At 32.6% G+C, this 13,635-nt stretch overlaps 2 protein-coding genes across 2 annotated transcripts in view; both read left to right on the top strand.

Annotated features, from left to right (window-relative positions):
• The window catches only part of LOC144838177 (uncharacterized), a 204,084-nt gene that overhangs the window by 84,727 nt on the left and 105,722 nt on the right, over window positions 1-13,635 (top strand). The gene's annotated exons all lie outside the window — the stretch shown is intronic.
• Window positions 1-13,635, top strand: part of LOC144837921 (uncharacterized) — a 163,034-nt gene that overhangs the window by 71,524 nt on the left and 77,875 nt on the right. The gene's annotated exons all lie outside the window — the stretch shown is intronic.

Here is a 13,635-nt window from a genome sequence, read left to right as displayed (position 1 = left end):
TGTTCTACTTTGATTTCAGAACACCCAAGGATAGTTACTGTATTTTTTTTTTGTCTACTTTTAATCACTGTAATCTTGATGCTATGCTTTCCTGAAGCACAAGGAAGAATTGGCTTAGGTGCTACTTTGTTTGGTAGTGGTGTTTCATTAATCTGGTATGTGCATAAAAAAATGACTCGTGCTCAGCAGTCAGAAAACACAACAGCAGGCACACAGACAACAACAGTCTAAAACAAAAACAATAGATGTGACATAATCAATTAACTGTATGTGCAAATACATCTTGTCATATTACAAATTTTAAATGCAAAGAAAGAACTTGTAAGAATGCTGAAGATAGATGTGGAATGATTCAGCACAATTGATTGCAAGAACAAAAATAATAAAATGAAGGGGAAAGGTGTCGTGTCATGAAAGAAAACATTCCAAAATTGTATATATTTATAAGTAGAATAAGTACATTAGTAGTATAGCTTTTATAACTTTGTAATATGAAACACCATAAAAAGAACAAAAAATACTATACAAAAATGACAAGGTCAATATCATGTGTATGACAGGATTACATCACAAAAGAAGACATGAATACAAATGAAACATTAAAATATTATAAACAGGATAATACTGACAGTAGTAAAGTAATTGTGAAGCTTGTCACAATGATGAATGGCTGAAGCTCTAGAGGGGTTTAATTTTTAAAGCAAAACAACCGATTATTAATGGTGTGAATAAACTAACCCCAATTTCTTGACAAAAGAAACATGACAAATTTTCAAAAACCATTTAAATGGCAGCCTTAAAATAACGGTTAAAAACACCTAATTGATTTTAGTGTTAGAATGTTCCGGTTATCGCTCTGTACAACTTTTAGCTGCAAAAACAGTTATTTGATTGACAGCCGTTGACCTGGAGTCAACTATAGTAACATTTGAATTGACTGTCTGAGTACATTGCATTTTGGACACTGCTAACGATCACCCACTTGTTTAAAGGGTTATTTGGGAGTCCAAATTTAGCAGAAATGCAGTGAATATAAAATGTTTAATATATTTTAAAATAAATGATTTATTCTGCGATATGCAGCAGAAAGAGACACTAAGTTTTTACTCCCTGCTGGTACATTGATTTCAAGTTCTAAATTGGACAAAGACATGCTTGCTATTTTGTCTAGGTATCACACCATGTACAGTACATATAAATCTGTACTATTATTATTGCTTATTACTAGTATTTAGTTACGTAACAATAGAAGCCCCTACAATTTGTTCTTCATAGTCTGTATATCAACTATAACATGTAAATTAATGTCAGGTATCGAAAGTTTGTCATTTGTTGTGTCGGTTGGTGGCGTTGGAATGTAGACCTAATTTACATTCTATGAGTCACTCTCTTTATAATGATTGTGTAGCAGAGAGAAAACATTTTAGTACTCTTTTTTTTTTGTATATAATATTCATATGGTTGCTCACGTTTAAAGTAGATTTTTAATTATAATACTAAACTGTATAAAAACTCTACTTTGATGTTGTATTACTACAGTACTGGGGTGTACTTAAACTTGCCACAAGTCTGTATGTATAGTCTTTTTTATTATGTTGTATTACTACAGTACTGGGGTGTACTTAAACTTGCCACAAGTCTGTATTTATTGTCTTTTTTATTATGTTGTATTACTACAGTACTGGGGTGTACTTAAACTTGCCACAAGTCTGTATGTATTGTCTTTTTTATTATGTTGTATTACTACAGTACTGGGGTGTACTTAAACTTGCCACAAGTCTGTATGTATTGTCTTTTTTATTATGTTGTATTACTACAGTACTGGGGTGTACTTAAACTTGCCACAAGTCTGTATGTATTGTCTTTTTTATTATGTTGTATTACTACAGTACTGGGGTGTACTTAAACTTGCCACAAGTCTGTATTTATTGTCTTTTTTATTATGTTGTATTACTACAGTACTGGGGTGTACTTAAACTTGCCACAAGTCTGTATTTATTGTCTTTTTTATTATGTTGTATTACTACAGTACTGGGGTGTACTTAAACTTGCCACAAGTCTGTATTTATTGTCTTTTTTATTATGTTGTATTACTACAGTACTGGGGTGTACTTAGACGTGCCACAAGTCTGTATTTATTGTCTTTTTTATTATGTTGTATTACTACAGTACTGGGGTGTACTTAGACGTGCCACAAGTCTGTATTTATTGTCTTTTTTATTATGTTGTATTACTACAGTACTGGGGTGTACTTAGACGTGCCACAAGTCTGTATGTATTGTCTTGGTTATGTTGTATTACTACAGTACTGGGGTGTACTTAGACTTGCCACAAGTCTGTATGTATTGTCTTTTTTATTATGTTGTATTACTACAGTACTGGGGTGTACTTAAACTTGCCACAAGTCTGTATTTATTGTCTTTTTTATTATGTTGTATTACTACAGTACTGGGGTGTACTTAGACGTGCCACAAGTCTGTATGTATTGTCTTGGTTATGTTGTATTACTACAGTACTGGGGTGTACTTAGACTTGCCACAAGTCTGTATGTATTGTCTTTTTTATTATGTTGTATTACTACAGTACTGGGGTGTACTTAAACTTGCCACAAGTCTGTATTTATTGTCTTTTTTATTATGTTGTATTACTACAGTACTGGGGTGTACTTAGACTTGCCACAAGTCTGTATGTATTGTCTTTTTTATTATGTTATATTACTACAGTACTGGGGTGTACTTAGACTTGCCACAAGTCTGTATGTATTGTCTTTTTTATTATGTTGTATTACTACAGTACTGGGGTGTACTTAAACTTGCCACAAGTCTGTATGTATTGTCTTTTTTATTATGTTGTATTACTACAGTACTGGGGTGTACTTAAACTTGCCACAAGTCTGTATTTATTGTCTTGTTTATTTATTTTTTTTATTTCGATTTTTGTCTGAAGCTCAAGTAGTATACGTATGAAACGCCATATGTGCCAAAATATATATTTTTTAACTAATTAGTAATATTAAGTCAATACTCTGTCTGGAACTCAGACTAGGGTGTACTGTTTGATCTCACTCTGTTATCTGTATTTAATATGTTATATTTTATCCATAGTTGATTGACTTAATGATAGTTTTCAGTTACATTGATTATAACATTCACATTAATAATTTATGATTATTTAGATTGTGGTTACCAAAGTGGTATTAATGACATCATTGATAATTATCCTACCATGCTATGTAATTTTGATGCGTAAATGTACTGATATCTTACATTACTGTAATTTGTACTCTCAGGGTTTTCCTTATGTTTATAGATAAGCCAATATGTATGCATACACATATTTTACAGAGAATGTAGAAATAAATAAAGTTATTTATGTGACAACCAAAAACACAGTTTGGATGTTTTATTCTGTGATTTCCGTATCACAGTTGAGGAGAGCGTCACATGCTCATATATATGAAGCAAACCCAAATAAATACATATTGTTGAATATACCACAACAGTAATAAAGATTTCTTAAATAAAAATTGGTGGGAGAACAGAGCAGCAGACTAAGTTTTTGATGGTGATCAGAAATGATACCATTATTGAAAAAAATGTTATTGAACTGAAATACTATAGTAAATATTTTTCGACAATTTATTTTTGTTGTTGTCTTTTATGGACAACAAGACAATTTATTGTGGATAATATAATTCGCAATCTGTAGTTGTTGACAGGTGATAATGATAACTATTAATGATGTACAAATTTATCAGAATGTGTAAACTGTCATCTTAAAATGGCTGTTTAATTCATATTTTACAATGTCAATGTTTTCATTCTTAATGCTGCATTTTGGGTAAAGTTTGACCTACTGTAATAAAAATATTAAATATAATAATTCAATTCACAATAACATATTTGTCTTTCTTTTCAAAATACAGTAAATGAACAGAGTTTGAATACTAAAAATAAAGAGGCAAAATATCCTGGAACTGGAAGTAGTTGGAATGTCTTCCAATTTTATTTTACTTGAGAGAACCAGTTAATTATATAGTTTGTTAATTAATTTATGATTTTTATGTGCAGAATTACAAAAAAAACACATGGAAATGAGACCAGGTAAATGGAAGTACAGAATTAAATCCTTGCGCCCTCTATAATCCTTCCACTAGACATAGACGCAACTTTGTTGAATCCCACTGTGCTACAAACGCCTCCTTCTCTAGCACTGTTTCATATTTGATTCGATTGTTAAACGAACAATGATGAATGAATTATTTATTAGTGTTCAATTTTTTTGTACAGTACTAAATTATATATTTTATGAATGAATTTTATAATATCTATTTGTTAAATGAGAAGTTCTATATTTTGATGTTTTTCACTTTTAATTCAATTTTTTAAATTAAAACTCAATTCAGTATTTATGCTGCTATGTTTTAATGTTATTCATATCTTTTAATAAATACTAATGAATGAAATACTGATTTATTTGTAAGGATAGTATTTTTTGAAGGGGGAGATTTTAACATCGAGGAGATCATTATATCAAATTGTACGTGCTAGCTATTGTTAAAAATTTATTGTATATTATAGGAATAATATTTATTTCACCAACCCGCCGGAGATCGAGTAATAAAGTTCTTCGATATTGCAGCGATAATGTAGACAAATTGTGATTGCGCCCTCTATAAAATATAAAGTTTATCACCAACCACACGTTTTATATACAAAAGAATGTCAAACACAAGAAGTTCGGAAGTAAGTTTTGTTTCATTATTATCATACCATATCATATACGGAATTTTTTATACTGTATTGTTTTAATAGCAGTCTTTTTTTGGATCTTATATTCGTATCCTAGGCTATAGGCCCTACCTAGCCTAGCTAGCTAACAAACTATGGCATGCTAGGTAGGCCTAGGCCTACGGCTACGGTAGTCTAATAGTAATAGGGTCTACGTACTACAATTACTAGGCCTAGCCTAGGCCTTTGGGGCGCTAGTTCCGTTTCGCACCTGTCTTTTATTTCGACTCCAAATGTGTCAAGGAACTTTATCCTCAATACCACACCTTAGAATTAGACTTACTTACGTACTTTTAGTTTTACAATGGAGAATCACAGAAAAAGTAACAAATAAATCCTTTAAATTGATGAATTTAGACGTGTTTCTTGCACTGGTTTGTGAATTTCACATAGGGATGGGGCCTACAGTAGGCCTATCCATGTTCAATATTGACGTTTCTATGGAGCGCCAAAAGAGCAACTATAATAGAGGGCTAAAAAGGCATTGGAATGCGTTTATTGGTGAAAATTACGTTCAATTTCAATATATTTTGTCAATGTTTAAAGTGGAGCTACACTCAGACTTTCTCAGCTTATATTATGTTTAAGTATGTTTAATTGAAAGTGATTACATACAAAAAACAGGAAAGATATGGCAATATTTTCCAAAAACTAATTTCTAAAAAATCGGTCAGAAAATAGTGTTTTTTACTACATTACACTTTTTCAGTAACTTAGGGGTTATTAGTTTACAATACGTCGCAAAACGCGTTACACTTAGCGACTGACGCGTTTTAGTCGCCGGTGAACGCGTTGGTGAAATGTCTCCCCTTTGGTAAATTATGTGTTGGAAAATGGCGAATCAATTTTATACCAGGGAGTTATAAAATCATTTTTACAACTCCCTGTTTATACACACAATTAATACGATTTGTTTAGGCCCAAGTAATATTTCCGATAAAAATGTCAGCATAATTTACATGTAACATCATGATTTGCACTGCACAACAACAGCATAATAATCTTAATCAAATTGCTTATTAATTTTAAGCTAGGCCTAGCTAAATCGTCTGCTCAGCCTAGCTAGCTAGGCTTGAATTCATGTCTAGATAGGACTGTAGTCATGGGTTCGAAAATGCTTGGTCGTTTCGTCCCATTTATCGTTCCTGGGTTTTCTCGCACATTAAGAATTGTGAAACACAAAATTCTCTACAAAACAAGACTGGTATTGCTCAGAATAGTAAAGAATAGTAACAGATGTGGAAGCTTATGTCTGACTGAAAAGCAACTATTCAGGCACCCTATCATGGCCCATGGGTACGGTAGGCCGAGATTGGGTGCCATAACAAACTTCACTGCTGTAAGGCTATCAGGCAGCCAGCTAGAGGCCAAGCAGCATCGTTACATACCTAGACTCTAGTAGGCCTAGGCCTAGCTTTATTGAATATATAGCCACATCTTTCTCAAATCTCGTTAAATTTGACATTTTAGTAATAATCTCATAATCACTTATTACACTGTGAAACATGATAGGGTCACATCTAGAATGTTTTAATATACTTTTCGCCCGTCAAAAATAACATCGCGACAATAACAGATCGCCAGCTGCAGTGTGAAAAATGTCATGAGAAATGTCACGTGATCATACTCCCTAGCAAAGTAAAAAACCCAATTGGACCCAACGGGGGAAAGTGTCTATTTACGCGAAATTGCGCAATGTATACGCAATAACAATACCAGAAATAAAAAGATCTGGAAAAATTACATATAAAAACATTTTACATTTTTCTTTTAGTGAAGAAATTAATTTTTTAGGAATATTCAAATATACCCCCCTTTTGCATGTAAAAGAATAGGAAATTACAAGGTATCCCCCCAAAACGCAAAAAGGCGTGATTTTCAAGAAAATCATACTCATTGAAAAAAATTTCAAAAAAATATGAAGTATGAGGGATGATATTTTTAAAGAATAGTTGAAATGTATGAAAAATAGCAATTTTCTGGGTGGAGCTCCACTTTAATACAACTAAAATGTTACTGTTGAAACTGTACATGGTTTTCATTGACTTTTAAGAACAAAAATCGACAAATTCATCATCATAAGATGTACTGTAGTACTTACTATAACCTCATTATATGAGTTTGTGTAAGGAAAGCGGTGCCAGACTGGGGCCATGGAAGCTGCATGTGTACGCTGATTTCTGTGACTCAGCCCTGGGCTACTGTCTAAATCATATTATTTGAGGCCCCTTTATTGTCCGCATTTGCTTGTTGTTTATGGTCATCATCTGTAAACAAAGTTTAATAAAAAATATAGGCCTAAAAAGGCCATTTGGAATAAAAATAAAACTCTCATAGTAACTAAGGACGAATGAACTAGACGCAACACAATTTCCAACATTGAATTATAATTCCTTTACTTCTAATCAACATATCGGATTATAAATACTACTACTGTATGTTGTATAATGAAATAATATTTAAGATTGAGTGCATGTTTTAAACGCTTTATGTAACGTCCACCAACCACATGAACTTGCTCTATTACTACATCATTGACGTTGTCGCCCGTTATTAAACGTCTGGATTCAACATTACTAGGTCTAGCCCCGGGGCTGAGTCACATAATCAGCGCACACATCCATGCAGCCTGGCGCCGCCGATAGACATTCTCTACAGACGATATATGAAAAAAAATCCAAAGTCCTTATACAATGACATCACACACGTACCAGCACCCCATTGGCTGATTATGACGTAAAGCAATTTTACCGTACCTTTAGTAAAGAGAGGTTAGGATACGGTACCGTATCTTTAGCCACGGCGTAGGTTTATAATATACCTCAATGATCTAAATAATATCCCTCTTAGTCATAGTCCCGGGCATGGACTAATTAGATGCTGATTTAGGGTCGGTTAATGTTCTTTGAAAACCGCACATTATCAGCAGTAACATGTAACAACTTTTTTATTGACAAAAAAATTGGAAATTAAATGTGTATTTCATAAATAGATGCATTAAAATTAGACGCATTCCACTGCATTTTTAACCCTCTATTATAGTTGCTCTTTTGGCGCTCCATAGAAATGAAAATATTGAACTTCGTGTATGCGAAATTCGCGAACGGTGTGCGAGAAACACGTCTGTAAAATCATTAAAAAAAAGAAAGAAAAAAAAGAATTATTTGTTACTTTTTATGTGATTCTTCTTCATAAAAGTACTTATGAGGCCCAATTCTAAGGTAAATTAAGTAATGTATTTATGATATAAATGTTACATTTAATTAATATTTATTTTGTCTACACATAGATATATAGTTGACTCCGCCTAAGTCAAATCTAAGGGGACTGGTATAAAACTTCGAGTTATGCGAACTTCGACTTACAGATTTGTAAAAAAAAATGCTAGGCCTAGGCCCACTCACTAGCCGCACTACGGCTAGGCCTAGTAGACCCTGTCACGATCGCGGCCCACACGATGAGCCTTCTTGAATTCAGTTTGCTTGGGTATTGCTAAACTGCGCAAACTGCGCAAACACTGCGCAAACACTGCACAAACAACAAAAAAAGCTGCGCAAACCTCCTTCAAAACAATTATTATTGATTAGAACACAACTAGAACTATATAGGGAGACAATTTATGAGAAAAAAAATTTGAAATTCCTTTAAGTTTGCCTTTTTTTGGATGAAAAACTTTAATTTTTGGGAAAATTACTGATTTCACAGCGCAAACAACAAAAAAAGCTGCGCAAACCTCCTTCAAAACAATTAATATTGATAGAACACAACTAGAACTATATAGGGAGACAATTTATGGGAAAACAAATTTGAAATTCCTTTAAGTTTGCCTTTTTTTGGGTGAAAAACTTCAATTTTTGGGAAAATTACTGATTTCACAGCGCAAACCCCCCAAAAAAGCTGCGCAAACCTCCTTCAAACCAATTAATGTTTATTAGAACACAACTAGAACTATATAGGGAGACAATTTATGGGAAAAAAAAATTGAAATTCCTTTAAGTTTGCCTTTTTTTGGGTGAAAAACTTCAATTTTTGGGAAAATTACTGATTTCACAGCGCGAACAACAAAAAAAGCTGCGCAAACCTCCTTCAAAACAATTAATATTGATAGAACACAACTAGAACTATATAGGGAGACAATTTAAGGGAAAAAAATTTGAAATTCCTTTAAGTTTGCCTTTTTTTGGGTGAAAAACTTCAATTTTTGGGAAAATTACTGATTTCACAGCGCAAACAAAAAAAAAAAGCTGCGCAAACCTCCTTTAAATCAATTAATATTGATAAAAACACAACTAGAACTATATAGGGAGAGAATTTATGAGAAAAAAAATTTGAAATTTCTTTAAGTTTGCCTTTTTTTTGGGTGAAAAACTTCAATTTTTGGGAAAATTACTGATTTCACAGCGCAAATTAATGTTTATTAGAACACAACTAGAACTATATAGGGAGACAATTTATGGGAAAAAAAATTGAAATTCCTTTAAGTTTGCCTTTTTTTGGGTGAAAAACTTCAGTTTTTTGGGAAAATTACTGATTTCACAGCGCAAACAACAAAAAAAGCTGTGCAAACCTCCTTTAAATCAATTAATATTTATTAGAACACAACTAGAACTATATAGGGAGACAATTTATGGGAACAAAATTGAAATTGCTGTATTAGTTTGCCTTTTTTTTGGGGAAAAACTTTAATTTTTTGCGAAAATTACAGATTTCACAGATTCAAAGGTTTGCGCAACCCCCCAAAAAAGCTGCGCAAACCTCCTTCAAATCAATTAATATTGATTAGATAACAACTAGAACTATATAGGGAGACAATTTATGGAAAAACAATTTGAAATTGCTGTAAGTTTGCCTGTTTTTTTAAAATAAAAAATTTAAATTACAGATTTCACAGATTTCAAGGTTTGCGCACATTGCGCAAACACCAAAAAAAGCTGCGCAAACCTCCTTCAAACCAATTAATATTGATAAGAACACAACTAGAACTATATAGGAAGACAATTTATGAAAAAACAATATTGAAATTCCTGTAAGTTTGCCTTTGTTTGGGTAAAACAATTTTTGGGAAAATTACAGATTTCACAACGCAAACTTTAAAAAAAAAAACAGAAACAAGAAAAATTTTTTTTTAAAAATATAACTTTATTTAATGAAATTAAAAATTGAAGTTTCGCAATTATTTACCTTCAAGGTTTTTTTATAACATTCTACTGTATTTCCAAATCAACATCATGTAGGTTTGCGCAGGGTTTTTTTAGGTTTGCGCGATTTACACTGTAAAATCTGACATTTCACCCAAAAAATGATGTTTTTCGCCCAAAAAAAAGGCCAATTTACAGCAATTTCATAATTTTTTTTTCATAAATTACTTGCTATGATAGTCCTAGTCATGATAGAAACAATAATAAGCCATTTGGAGGAGGTTTGCGCAGGGTTTTTTTTGGTTTGCGCGATTTACACTGTAAAATCTGACATTTTACCCAGAAAAATGATGTTTTTCGCCCCAAAAAAAGGCCAACTTACAGCAATTTCATAATTTTTTTTTTCATAAATTACTTGCCATGATAGTCCTAGTCATGATAGAACCAATAATAAGTGATTTAGAAGAGGTTTGCGCAGGTTTTTTTTGGTTTGCGCGATTTACACTGTAAAATCTGACATTTCACCCAAAAAATGATGTTTTTCGCCCAAAAAAAGCCAACTTACAGCAATTTCATAATTTTTTTTTTCATAAATTACTTGCTATGATAGTCCTAGTCATGATAGAACCAATAATAAGTGATTTGGAAGAGGTTTGCGCAGGTTTTTTTGGTTTGCGCGATTTACACTGTAAAATCTGACATTTCACCCAAAAAATGATGTTTTTCGCCCTAAAAAAAAGCCAACTTACAGCAATTTCATTATTTTTTTCCATAAATTACTTGCTATGATAGTCCAAGTCATGATAGAACCAATAATAAGTGATTTGGAGGAGGTTTGCGCAGGGTTTTTTTTGGTTTGCGCGATTTACACTGTAAAATCTGACATTTTACCCAGAAAAATGATGTTTTTCGCCCCAAAAAAAGGCCAACTTACAGCAATTTCATAATTTTTGTTTTCATAAATTACTTGCCATGATAGTCCTAGTCATGATAGAACCAATAATAAGGGATTTGGAAGAGGTTTGCGCAGGTTTTTTTTGGTTTGCGCGATTTACACTGTAAAATCTGACATTTACCCAAAAAATGATGTTTTTCGCCCAAAAAAAAGCCAACTTACAGCAATTTCATAATTTTTTTTTCATAAATTACTTGCTATGATAGTCCTAGTCATGATAGAACCAATAATAAGTGATTTGGAAGAGGTTTGCACAGGTTTTTTTTAGGTTTGCGCGATTTACACTGTAAAATCTGACATTTCACCCAAAAAATGATGTTTTTCGCCCAAAAAAAAGGCCAATTTACAGCAATTTCATAATTTTTTTTTCATAAATTACTTGCTATGATAGTCCTAGTCATGATAGAAACAATAATAAGCCATTTGGAGGAGGTTTGCGCAGGGTTTTTTTTGATTTGCGCTTGGTTTGCGCTGTTTGCGCTTGGTTTGCGCAGTTTGCGCAGTTTAGCAATACCCTTTGTTTGGGTAAAACAATTTTTGGGAAAATTACAGATTAAACAGAAACAAGAAAAATTTTTTTTTTTAAATATAACTTTATTTAATGAAATGTTTCGCAATTATTCAACATTATGTAGGTTTGCGCAGTGTTTTTTTAGGTTTGCGCGATTTACACTGTAAAATCTGACATTTTACCCAGAAAATGATGTTTTTCGCCCAAAAAAAAGGCCAACTTACAGCAATTTCATTATTTTTTTTTAATTAATTACTTGCCATGATAGTCCTAGTCATGATAGAACTAATAATAAGTGATTTGGAAGAGGTTTGCGCAGGTTTTTTTTGGTTTGCGCGATTTACACTGTAAAATCTGACATTTCACCCAAAAAATTATGTTTTTCGCCCAAAAAAAAGGCCAACTTACAGCAATTTCATTATTTTTTTTTCATTAATTACTTGCCATGATAGTCCTAGTCATGATAGAAACAATAATAAGCCATTTGAAGGAGGTTTGCGCAGTGTTTTTTTAGGTTTGCGCGATTTACACTGTAAAATCTGACATTTCACCCAAAAAATTAGGTTTTCGCCCAAAAAAAAGCCAACTTACAGCAATTTCATAATTTTGTTTTCATAAATTACTTGCTATGATAGTCCTAGTCATGATAGAACCAATAATAAGTGATTTGGAAGAGGTTTGCGCAGGGTTTTTTTAGGTTTGCGCGATTTACACTGTAAAATCTGCCATTTCACCAAAAAATGATTTTTTTTTTCCCAAAAAAGGCCAACTTACAGCAATTTCACTATTTTTTTTTTATTAATTACTTGCCATGATAGTCCTAGTCTGGTTTGCGCTTGGTTTGCGCAGTTTGCGCAGTTTAGCAATACCCGTTTGCTTAGCTAGCTAGGCCTAATAAATGCTAAGCCTCCTTTATCGGCAATGACAAACTGTATTTTTTTTATAATAAATACATTTCGGTTCTTTTTCGAAAACGGTATCCATTATTTATTGCCATCTGTCTAGCACAAAATAGGTACCCACAAAACGCCGCTCAATTTCTCAACGCTAAAAAAACTCACAGATATATACAGTACTAGCGCGAGTTATAGGACGCCGCCTATGCTACAACCTGCTTGAAAGAACCGATATGCACATTATCACCTCTGTCGTTTTTTTATCGCGTTGTTGCAGCCGCATGATTTGTGACTTCGACTTATACGATATAAATCACTAAAGAATGTGTGTATTCGGACCGCAAAAAGACGTCGACTTAGACGAATTTCGACTTAGAAAAATTCGACTTACAAATCAAAATTACACAGTAATGTATAGGAAAGAATTGGGACTTTCATAAAAATTCGACTTTCGCGATTATTCGACTTACGCGAATTCGACTTAGACGGAGTCGACTGTATTATTAAACTATCCTTCGTGAAAACACGTCAACAACATGCTTTTTATTCGGCAGTTTTTACTAAATAAATTGCATAAAACAAACAATTAAATATCCAAATAGCATTTAATATGATGTTAGCATGTAGTTGATAACATTTTTTATCATGAAAACACTACAGGTGGTCCAGGCTTAGATTACCATCACATACATCCCAACTTATGGTGGCGCCCTACCGCATGGACAATATTAAAGTTACAGAGAAAACCGCGGATTACTCATTCTTCTGATATTTTTTAGTAAAAACAAAATTAACATGCGTTTTCAGTGGATTTCAGGACACTATGTTAATTAAAGAATCGTACCTCCTGAACGGAGGATCGTATTTAAAACCGCACTAACTATTGGTTTACAAAGATATCAGTCGCCTTTTATTTTGGTATTTGTATGGCGCGCCATGACAATCTATCTGCTATGCCATGCTTTTGATCATTTTGAACTAGGGTTAGGTAGTGGCATTGTTAACCCACTCACTAGTTCATCCTCATTATCACTTTGGTAATAGTAGTGTACAATGATTGACAGAGTATTGACTAAGTTCATTTTATTTAATATTATCACTCTGTGTAAATATAACCAAAATGGTAATTTATAGTACAGAGAGTTATAAATGGCTGTGTGTTCTATTTATTATCTTTGTTTAACATTAGAATACAATGTTAATATTAAATCTACTGTTTAAGATTATCTGATAACACATTGTATAACAGGAACTCAATAAACAAAACAAACAAATCATTAATAACAATTTCTACCCTGGGTTTCTGTATAAATGAACTTTTTATCATATTGTTATTAATGATTTG

The sequence above is a fragment of the Antedon bifida genome, chromosome 3 (assembly GCF_963402885.1).
Source record: "Antedon bifida chromosome 3, ecAntBifi1.1, whole genome shotgun sequence".
In the NCBI taxonomy this organism is placed as follows: domain Eukaryota; kingdom Metazoa; phylum Echinodermata; class Crinoidea; order Comatulida; family Antedonidae; genus Antedon; species Antedon bifida.
The sequence above is the reverse complement of the archived record's forward strand: the minus strand, read 5'-3'. Positions and strand labels throughout refer to the sequence as shown.